Genomic DNA, 11,010 nt, shown 5'->3' with positions numbered 1-11,010 from the left:
CAGCTGAGTGGCCACTGACTAGGCAACATCTGAGTGTAGTCACGCCAGCCTACAAGTTTCCCTTCCAGTCTGGATCTTGTCTGCTTCTGTTCCCCATCACCTCTTCGCCACCACCCCATTTTTCTATGTAGCTCAGTCTCTCCTGTTCACATAAGTATGGGTGTGGGGGTGGACCAAACCCTCTCTCGTCCACTTCCTCAGCTCCACAGGTCTACCAGGCCTGGCCTCGGCGGCCTGTCGATCACACTGAGGTCGCACCTACGTTGTGCCCCAGGCGGGGTGAGGAAGGATATTTTCCCCTTTCATATTTTGAACACCTTGGCCACTCACTTAGGCCAAGCCTAGGCACCGAATCAGGCTTCCTCTGCCTGGAACACCTAGCGTTCTCCCTCCTGCCTAAAACCTCTGAACGCAGTGGTGGGGTGAGAGGGATCCCTGCCCTCAGGACAGTGAGACTGAAGAAGCAGGGCCTTGCTGGGGCCAAACAGGCTTCTGCTCAGACCCCCGGACTGGGTGACCTGCCTTTCCTCACGTTCCCTGGGGGCCAGGCCCACGTGGCCGTTTTCCCTCTGCCTGCTGCACAGCACCAGGCCCTGCCAGTGCCCACCCCAGATACAGTCAGGAGGATGGCCCATCAGCAGCAGGGCTGCACTGCCTCCTAATGTTGGATTTCAGTGAGGGCTGGGGGCATGTATGGGGAAAATGAGCTGGAATCTGGCCTAACCTCAGGAGCACCTTCCCCTGCCCTCTCTGCCAGGGCATTTTACTGTTTCTTTTCTACTTCTGCACATTCAGACCAGGGAGGATGGTTAATAAAAAGGGACTTGTGCTGCTGAGCTGCGTGGCCTGTGTCTGGTGCCAGGGACAGTCCAGGCCACTGACAGGAGGAAGACGGGCTGGAGTGGGAGTAGGGGTTGGGGTGCGATAGGCCGTTTGGCCTCACCATCTGTGACCCCTTACTCAAGAATGGGCCCATCACGCTCCCTTTCCCAAGCCGGAAACCTGCAAGTGGTTCTTAACACTTCTCTCTCCTTCCACATCCCATCAGACTTTCCCCACTGACTTGGGACTCCGCCTTGGTCTGTCCTGCTGCCTCTACCTTGGTTCAAGTCCTTCCTGTGTCTTCCCTGCACCATTGCAGCCTCAGATTAGCTTCTGTGTTGTATGACCCTCCCTGACCTCAAGTTTTGGGGTGAGCTTCAAACCCCTGAGTATCCCTCCCACTTTGTCCTTTCAGAGGCAGGTGTTGAGAGCAGGCGCTATTGTCCTGGTTATGGAGCCTCTCACTGCTCAGCGCTGGGGAGAAGATATTCAGCAAAACACACCAGCTCTGCTGTCAGTCTACTGGGGATGACTGATGCTTAGCAAGTCATCACAAATATAAACATGCAAGTTGTGATAAATGCCAAGAAGGGAAAATACAGAATGTTATATTTGGGGGTCTGAAGCTTCCCTGGGGAGTCAAGGAAGGTTTCTTGGAGGAATTGACATATGAACTGGCCCCTGAGTGATGAGTAGAATGAACTAAGTGAAGAGAGGTGGGGAGACCTTTCCAGGCTGTGGGAAATGCATGTGCAAATGCCCTGTGATTTGAGGAACTGGAAAGTGGCCATTGTCGGTGGAGCATTACCTGGGTGTGGGAGAGCAGCAGAGGTGAGAGCAGAGCATTCTGACATGGTCTGCAACGGCTCCCCCTGGTCCTCAGAATAAAGTCGAACCCGCCCACCTTCTACCACACTCCGCATCCCTGTTCGGGTATTTTGCAAAGACCCCTCCCTCCTGGTGGAGGTGGGGACCCTCTCCAAGGAGGAAACATGTTGCAAGACTAGACAGGTGGGACAGCTTTGGGCCATGGTTCACACCTGCCTAGTGGGCCAAGAGCTTGAGGTTTGGTTTCACTTTCTCTGAGTGAACAGAGGGAAGGAAAGGTTACATCTAGGCCACAGGCAAATGCCCAGCCAAATTCATTCAAGTCAAGACTTGTAAGCACTTAATCAGTGTCTGTCTCCCTGTTAGACTGTAAGTTCCACGGGAGCAGGGTCACATCTCCCTTGTCCATCAGGTATCTTAGCCAGTGCCTGGCACATAGCAAGTGTTCAGTAGTTGGTGAACAAATGATTGAATGAATATCAACTAACACTTGTTGATTTCTTACTTTGTGCCAGCACTTAACTTGCAACATTCACATTTGGTCTTCATGACAACTCTATGCAAAAGTGAAAGCTGAGAGATGTTACACAGTGTGCCCAGGGAGTAAAATTGGAGCCCTCTTGCCGTGCATGAATGAACAAGTGAGCAGAGGGCTCTCTCAGTCTGGTGATTTCTGACCCTGGAAGGCAAGCTCAGGAACCTCCAGCCCTCATGCTGGCACCAACATCAGACCCTAAAACCTTTGACTTACTGTCCCATCCAAACTGTGTCAGGTTGTGGGATGCCTGTTGGCTGGTGGCTCTGGGCAAGTCGCTTCCCCTCTCTGGGCTTCTGTTTCCAGAATCTCTAACATGGGACTGATCATCACTGACCTTACTTACCTCCCAGGATAAAGGAGAGCCAATGTCAAGAAAGTACATGAGAAAAATGACAGAAGTGCTTTATAACCAGAAATCCGCGTTTACAGAAGAAATGCGAAAACTCAGTTTCTCCTCAGGAGGGCACAGGCAGAGGTTCCCCTAGCACTTCCTGGGAGTCAGGGTACTTCTCAATCTTTAATGTGCATACAAAATTTTTATCTCCTTAGGATACAAATTCTGATTCAGTAGATCTGGAGTGGGGCCTGCAGTCTGCATTGTTAACGCTCCCAGCTTCGCCCATGCTTTGGTCCTTGGACTGCACTTTGAATAGCAGGGGACTGGTGGACAGACCAAAGGCTTTGGCTTCAGACAGACCTGGGGTGGATCTCAGCAGTGCCTCTTTACAGTGGGAACTCAGAAATTAGTTCACTTCTCTGAACCCCACTCTCCTCGACTATGAAGTAGGAGTGATGGTGCCCATCTTATAGATGCAAATATTATAAATCCAAGGACAAATGGCATAATATACGTGAAATGCCTGGCAGATAGCAGGGATTATGTTGGTCATTTCCCTGTACTGGAAAGGAGGGTGGGGTGGGAGGGTAACTGCAATTTCTTCCTTTAGTCAATAGAGGTCGCCTCTGAGTAATTTCGGCTTATGAAAGTGAGGAGCCTATGGCCTCAGAGGACAGTCCAGTCCTGAGTCATTAGGGTTCCTGGTGAACTGCTGCCTAGCACTTCTGAATGATGTCCCTATACTGGGGCAGGGCCACTTCTAGATCATGGCCTCCAATCTGGTGGGGGAATCAGACCAATCAAATAATCACAGAAACTAATTACGTAGGTACATGTGCTAGATGTAGATTCAGTATTGCAAATCCAGATTTGGTAATTCATCGCTATGATACAATGAAAAATTTTTCCATAGGTGTGGAGGAAGGCCAGAGACATTGTCGTCAGGAAGAAGGAAGACGGCAGACACCCTGTCCTCCAAATACTTTGTGTTTCCTGAGGGGGCAGTGGGGTGGGGAGGGGGGAAGGAATAGGCACAAGATGCCTATTTGGATATTCTTCCATTAAAAATGAAATTGATGTGTTTCCAGTCCAACATGTAAGAAGCTTGGAAGTGGCCACTCCATCCTAACACAAGTAAAAAGTTGAACAAACTGGAAAGTCAACTCTTCTTAGATATGTACAATAAGTCAGATTATAAGGCACACCACTGCCCCCAGAATTGGAGAGAAAGACAGACAAATACAGAGCAGAAACCCACAAGCAGAAACCTCTGTGGGAGTCAGTGCCAGGGTAAGGAAACCTGAACTGTAATTGATGAATTGCTGGAGGCTCAGTGTGGACAAATCTGAGAAATAAAAATACCAAGGAAGGGCTTCCCTGGTTGAAATTCCACCTGCCAGTGCAGGGGACATGGGTTCGAGTCCTGGTCTGGGAAGATCCCACATGCCACGAAGTAACTAAGCCCGTGAGCCACAACTACTGAGCCTGTGTGCCACAACTACTGAAACCCGTGCACCTAGAGCCAGTGCTCCGCAACAAGAGAAGCCACCACAGTGAGAGGCCCGCGCACCGCAATGAAGAGTAGCCACAACTAGAGAAAGCCCGCGTGCAGCAATGAAGACCCAGTGCAGCCAAAAAAAACCACCAAGGAATCCAGTCCTACTGGGGGAAGGGAGCATACTTTGTGACTTTGTGGGTTTAACCTGAAGTTCTACCAGGTTCTCATAGTAAACATCAGAAAAAAATCCCTCATGTTTCCAGCGGAGGAGGGTAAAAGGAACTATTTTGAAATGTGCTAGAGCATTCTGTTGTTGTTAATAAGATATACCCTCAGGAGACACTTAAAATTTAACCAGAGCCTAACCTACTGGGATTTTATCAGAGCCTAACAGACCTAAGGGAAGGGAAACACACAACTCCATCCCACTCTAGCCACCCTGAGGGGACTGGAGGGAGAAGATAAGTGAAGTCCATAGTCCTTCTCTTAGTGAACCAGTCCATCACAGGCTCACTAAGAGACTGTGATCCAGTCATAGGACCACAGAACACTTCCCCTTCCCTTACACCTTGCAACCTTATTACTAAAGGCCAATCTACAGCAGTTCCTTTTACCTAGTACATTATGTCTGGCTATCAATAAAAAATTACAAGATATACTAAAAGGCAAAAAACATAGTTTTTTGGGGTTTTTTTTGCGGTACGTGGGCCTCTCACTGTTGTGGCCTCTCCCATTGCGGAGCACAGGCTCCAGACGCGCAGGCTCAGCGGCCATGGCTCACGGGCCTAGCTGCTCCGCGGCATGTGGGATCTTCCCGGACCAGGGCACGAACCCGTGTCCCCTGCATCGGCAGGCGGACTCTCAACCACTGCGCCACCAGGGAAGCCCCTAAAGACATAGTTTTAAGAGACAGAGCAAGCATCAGAGCTAGACTCAGATATGGCAGGAGTGTTAGAATTATCAGACCAGGAATTTTAACAACTATGGTTAAGATGCTAAGGGCTCTCGTGGATGAAGCAGACAGCCTGCAAGAACAGTAGATGGGCAATGTAAGCAGAGAGATGGAAATTCTAAGAAAGAACCAAAAAGAAATGCTAGAGATAAAAAACACTGTAGGAGAGATGAAGAATGCCTATACTGTACAGGCTGGATACAACTTAGGAAAGAATCTCTGAGCTTCAGGATATCTCAATAGAAACCTCCAAAACTGAAAAGCAAATAGAAAAAAAAAAAAAAGTCTGTGGAAAAACAAAAGGAATAATGTACACAGAATGGGAATATCAGAAGGAAAAGAGAGAAAGGAACAGAAAAATATTTGAGACAATAATGACTGAGAATTTCCCCCAAATTAATTTCAGGCACCTGATTAATTAATGACAGACCAGGAAGCTCAGAGAACACCCAGCAGGATAAATGCCAAAATATATGACACCAAGTCATATCATTTTCAAAAAATACAGAAAATCAAAGATAAAGTCCTGAAAGAAGCCAGGGGCCAGGTTCAATCCCTGGTCGGGGAACTAAGATCTCACAAGCCTCACAGTGTGGCCAAAAAAAAAAAAAAAAAAAAAGGAATTACTGTTGACCCTTGAACAATATGAGGGTTAGGGGCTCCAACCCTCTACATACTTGAAAATCTCCATATAATTTACAGTCAGCCCTCTGTATCCGAGGTTCCTCCATATCTGCGGTTCTGCATCTAAAGATTCAACCAACTGCGGATCGTGTAGTATTGCAGTATTTACTATTGAAAAAAATCCACTATATATAGACCCTTGCAGTTCAAACCCATGTTGTTCCAGGGTCAACTGGACATCTGACTTCTCAGAAACTATGCAAGCGTGAAGAGAGTTGAGTGAAATATTTTAAATGTTAACAGAAACCTAGAATTCTATATCCTGTAAAATCATCCTTCAACAGTGAAGGAGAAATACTCTCTCAGACAAACAAAAATTGAGGGAATTTGTTGCCAGTAGACTTGCCTTGAAAGAAGTGTTAAAAGGAGTTCTTTAGAGAGAAGGGAATTTTTTTTGGCCACGCCACCCTGCTCTCGGGATCTTAGTTCCCCAACCAGGGCCCCCTGCAGTGGAGCACAGAATCCTAACCACTGGACCACCAGGGAATTCCTAAGGGAAGGGAAATTAAATGAAGCAGATATCACAATTATAAAGCAAGAAGAGAATGCTTTGAAAAATGAACAAAATGAAAACCAGCACCTAAAAATTAAAAGTATGATGGCCAAATTTAAAAATAAATCAAAGAAGAGTTAAAGATAGTTAAGAAAATCCCCTGGAAAGCAGAACAAAAAGACAGAGATGGAGGGAATTCCCTGGCTGTCCCGTGGTTAGGACTCAGCGCTTTCACTGACAAAGAGATGGGAAAGAAGAGATAAGAAAATTAGAGTTTCAACTCAGATCCAACATCTGACTAACAGGAGTTCCAGAAATAGAGAAGAAAGAAAATGGACAGGGGCAGGAAGTGGGAGAGCAGAGAAAGACAGATATTACCAAAGAAATAACTCAACAAAATTTTGCAGAACTGAAAGATATGAGTCTCCATATTTGAGCCAGTAAATTGAATTTTAAGAGCTGCACACTGGAAATAAAGAGAAAATCTTAAAGATTTTCTGAGATAGTGGTGGGCAGGGAGGGCATGCTTCTTGGCATCACTGCAAGCTAGAAGATGACACATCAATGCCTTCATAATTTTTGAGTGAAACTTTTCAACCTAGATTTCAGTGCACAACCAAACCTTCAATCAAGTGTGAGACTGAAACAAAAACATTTCCAGGTAAGTAAAGGGTACATAAATTTACATCCTGTGTAGCCTTTCTCAGAAAGTCACTGGAGAATATGCTTCAGCAAAACAGAGTTGTAAAGCAAGAAAGTGTAAGGCAAAGCATCCAGGAAACCAAGAATCTACCTCAGAAGAACCAAATGATGGTTTCCAAATGGCAGCTGGGCAGCTGACCAAAACGTGGCCAGTTCAGTTGAAGCAGGAATACGGAAAGCAATCAAAGGAAGGTCTCCAGGGAAAAAATAAAACTAAGAGCTTATCTGACTTGTCTAAGCATTTGGAATAATTACTGACAGATCTGTTGGACCATTTGGATAAGTATGTATATATCAAAGCAAACGGGAAAATATGGCCATTATTAACCACAGGAAAAACAAGTTTTACAAAGAAGGAAAGGTAATCATAGTAAACTATCAATACTTTTTTTAAAATTTATTTTATTATTTATTTATTTAGGCTGCGCTGGGTCTTAGTTGTGGCATGAGGGATCTTTAGCTGTGGCATGTGAACTCTTAGTTGCAGCATGCATGAGGGATCTGGTTCCTCAACCAGGGATCTAACCTGGGCCCCCTGCATTGAGAGCAGAGTCTTACCCAATGGACCACCAGGGAAGTACCTAAACTATCAATACGCAGCACAGCAGTGAACAATATTTACATACTCATAATAATGTACATACTGATTATTTAACCCTAAGGGCTGTATTGTGACAGAACCTCATTTTAAAAGGGGAGGAAGGGACTTTAGGGTGCAGGTGTAAGAAAGCTAAATCTTTAATCAATAATTACTGCTTTTAATTTTTAAATCACAAAATAGCAGTATAAGCACATTATCTTAAAATAGTGAGATAATGCCAAAAGAAACAGGTTAAAAGAGATGCATGTAGGCAACACAACGAGCTAGAGGTGGGCAAAACTGGGACAAAGGACTGCTGGCATTTGATATGGGCTTTTAAAAAATATATATTTATTTATTTATTTTTGGCTGTGTTGGGTCTTAGTTGTGGCACGCGGTCTTCTCTCTAGTTGTGGCGCGTGGGCTTAGTTGCTCCGTGGCATGTGGGATCTTAGCTCCCCGATCAGGGATCGAACCCATGTCCCCTGCATTGGAAGGCAGATTCTTAACCACTGGACCATCAGGGAAGTCCCAGATATGAGCTTTTTATTACCACTGGATTTATAAAACAAAATGCATGACTAGTTGGGGTTTTTTAACTTAACATTATGTTTATACTTACAATAGCCAAGATATGGAGGCAACCTAAGGGCCCAGTGATAGATGAATGGATAAAGAAGATGTGGTCCATAAAAAAGAATGAAATCTTGCCACTTGCGACAACATGGATGGACCTAGAGGGTATTATGCTAAGTGAAATAAGTCAGACAGAGAAAGACAATATATGATTTCAATTATTTGTGGAATCTTAAAAACAAACAAACACAACAAAACAGAAACAGCATCATAGATACAGAGAACAAACAGGTGGTTGCCAGAGGAGTAGGGTGGGGAGATAAGAAAAGCAGGTGGGGGAGATTAAAAGGTACAAACTTCCAGTTACAAAATAAATGAATCAGAGGTATGAAATGTACAGTGTGAGGAATACTGTCAATAATGATGTAATATCTTTATATGGTGAAAGATGGTAACTAGATTTATCACGGTGATCATTTTGAAATGTGTAGAAATATCAAACCACTATATTGTGCATCAGGAAGTAACACAGTGTTTTAGGTCAATTATACTTCAAAAAACAAACTAAATCATAGAAAAAGAGATCGTTACCAGAGGCAGGGGATCAGGGGAGAGGGAGTTGGATGAAAGTAGTCAAAAGGTACAAACTTCTAGTTATAAGATAAATCAGTACCAGGGATATAATGTATAATATGATAAATATAATTAACACTGTTGCATGTCTATCTATGAAAGTTGTTAGAGGGACTTCCCTGGCTGTCCAGTGGTTAAGACTCTGTACTTCCACTGCAGTGGGTGAGGGTTCAATCCCTGGTCTGGGGACTAAGATCCCATATGCCACAGGGTGTGGTCCAAAAAAAAAGTTTAAAAAAGTGATCATAAAACAATTTTTTTTTTTGCCACACCACGCAGCATGCAGGATCCTAGTTCCCCAACCAGGGGTTGAACCCATGCCCCCTGCAGTGGGAGTGTGGAGTCCTAACCACAGGGCCACCAGGGAAGTCCCCAATTTTTTTTAAATAGGAGAAGTAAAAATTGAATGTCTCCTATAGGCCATGTTTGAATTCTAGCTTTGCTGCTTCTCATGAGGCCTTAGGCAGTTAGTTAAACTTTATGGGCCTTGATTTCCTTATCCATACATTACAATACTTGTTGCAGTGAACACCCTTGGCAGCCTTCTCCATTCTTCAATAAACAATACAACTCGTGAAATAATAAAAAATAAATATATTGGTCTCTGCCCCATTTCTGGCATAGAGCTCCTAAAACTTCTGTAATTTCCTAAATGACAAGGGTACTTAGGAGCATTTTTTATTCTAATATTTGGTCTTGGACCCTGTTTCCTGACACAGAGCTCCTAAATCCCTTGGAATTTCCTGGGCAATAGGAGTGTCTTTTGTTCTAATGAGGCAATGATTGGGGGGCTCCTGGATAACTTCAGGATTGGTGCAGGTCACCAGGAAGACCACACGCCATGATCAGAAGCTCGGAACTTTCAGCCCCAGCCCCCCAACCTCTGGGAAGGGGAGAGGAGCTGGAGATTGAGTTAATAATTAATCATGCCTATGTGATGAAGCCCCCATAGAAATCCTAGCACTACATGGTTGGAAGAGGTTCTGAGTTGGTGGACACACCCACATGCCAGTAGGGTGGTACATCCTGACTCCACAGGGACAGACGCTCCTGCACGTGGGACCCTTCTGGACCTCATCCTATGTACCTCTTCATCCTGGCCATTCATCTGTACCTTTTATAATATCTTTTACAATAAACCAGTAAACGTAAGTAAATGTTTCCCTGAGTTCTGTAAGTCATTCTAGCAAACTACTGACCTCTGAGGTGGGAGTCGTGGGAACCCCAATTTATAGCTGGTCACCAGATTCAAGTGGGGGGAGCTAGACCCACCCCTCCAAGAGAGAAATGACAAAGAATTTGTGGCCACCTTTATCTACCACATAATCTGGAAAATATACATAAATACTTAGCTCAAAGGGTTGTTACAAAAATTATATTGGATTTATAAAAAATGCCTTGTCTATACTGAGGAATAAACAAATAAATGTTTTATTATCGTAATTCTTTTAAAAAGGTCATATTTAGCATTAGAGGGTGCCTTTTTTTTTTTTTGGCCCCATAGCTTACAGGATCTCAGTTCCCTGACCAGGGATTGAACCCAGGCAATGGCAGTGAAAGCCTGGAATCCTAACCACTAGGCCACCAGGGAACTCCCAGAGGGTACTTTAAATTAATAAAGATAGAATTCTTCACTTAGAAGAGTTCACCTCAAGTCTCTCTAAATAGCAAACTCTTCCTGGAAAAGAGGACTTGGGTCATGTGTCATTTCACTGACATCCTACTAGCTAGAACTGCACCATTCATACTCACTGAGGTGTCTTTTGAAGGCCCAACGTGGAGAAAGAGGCTCTTGCTGGGAACGTTACCAGCTCCATCTCCTGGAGCGGCAGTGGTTGGAGCAGGGGCCAACTAAGACGAGATGACCTCCCCTGGGCTTGGCTCTGAATGTCCAAAAATGAGATTGGGGGAATGAGAAGGTGTGTCCACGGGCCACTTGTTAGTTTATTTTCAGTGAGATAGATTCTGTGGTCCCTCCCAGCCCTGGCAGATTATATTGTCCTCAGCCTTTTTCTCCTCAATTCCTTATCCAGGGGATGTAAATAGAACCCATTGTGTGCTTATATTTTAAAAAGAAGGAGGAGGAGAAGGAGAAGAAAGAAGAGGAAGAAAGAAAAGAAAGGAAGGAGAGTGAGAGAGAGAGGAGAAAAAAGGAAAGAAAAAAAGGAAGAAGAATTTTAAATTACTTTGGAGCTCCTAAAACCCTTGGAATTTCCTAAGTGATTTAAAGTCTTTTGTTATGTTAATGAGATGATGTTCCCACCGCCCGAAGGTTGGGGGCTGGTTGCCAGGAAACCAACTGTGTTATTAGAGGGTTGGAAGTTTCAGTCCCACCCCCGACCTCCAGGGAGGGGAGAGGGACTGGAG

The sequence above is a fragment of the Delphinapterus leucas genome, chromosome 20 (genome assembly GCF_059928025.1).
Source record: "Delphinapterus leucas isolate spDelLeu-1000000601 "Yukka" chromosome 20, BTC_Dleu_Yukka2, whole genome shotgun sequence".
NCBI classification, from domain to species: Eukaryota; Metazoa; Chordata; class Mammalia; order Artiodactyla; family Monodontidae; genus Delphinapterus; species Delphinapterus leucas.
Note: the sequence above shows the minus strand (reverse complement) of the source record.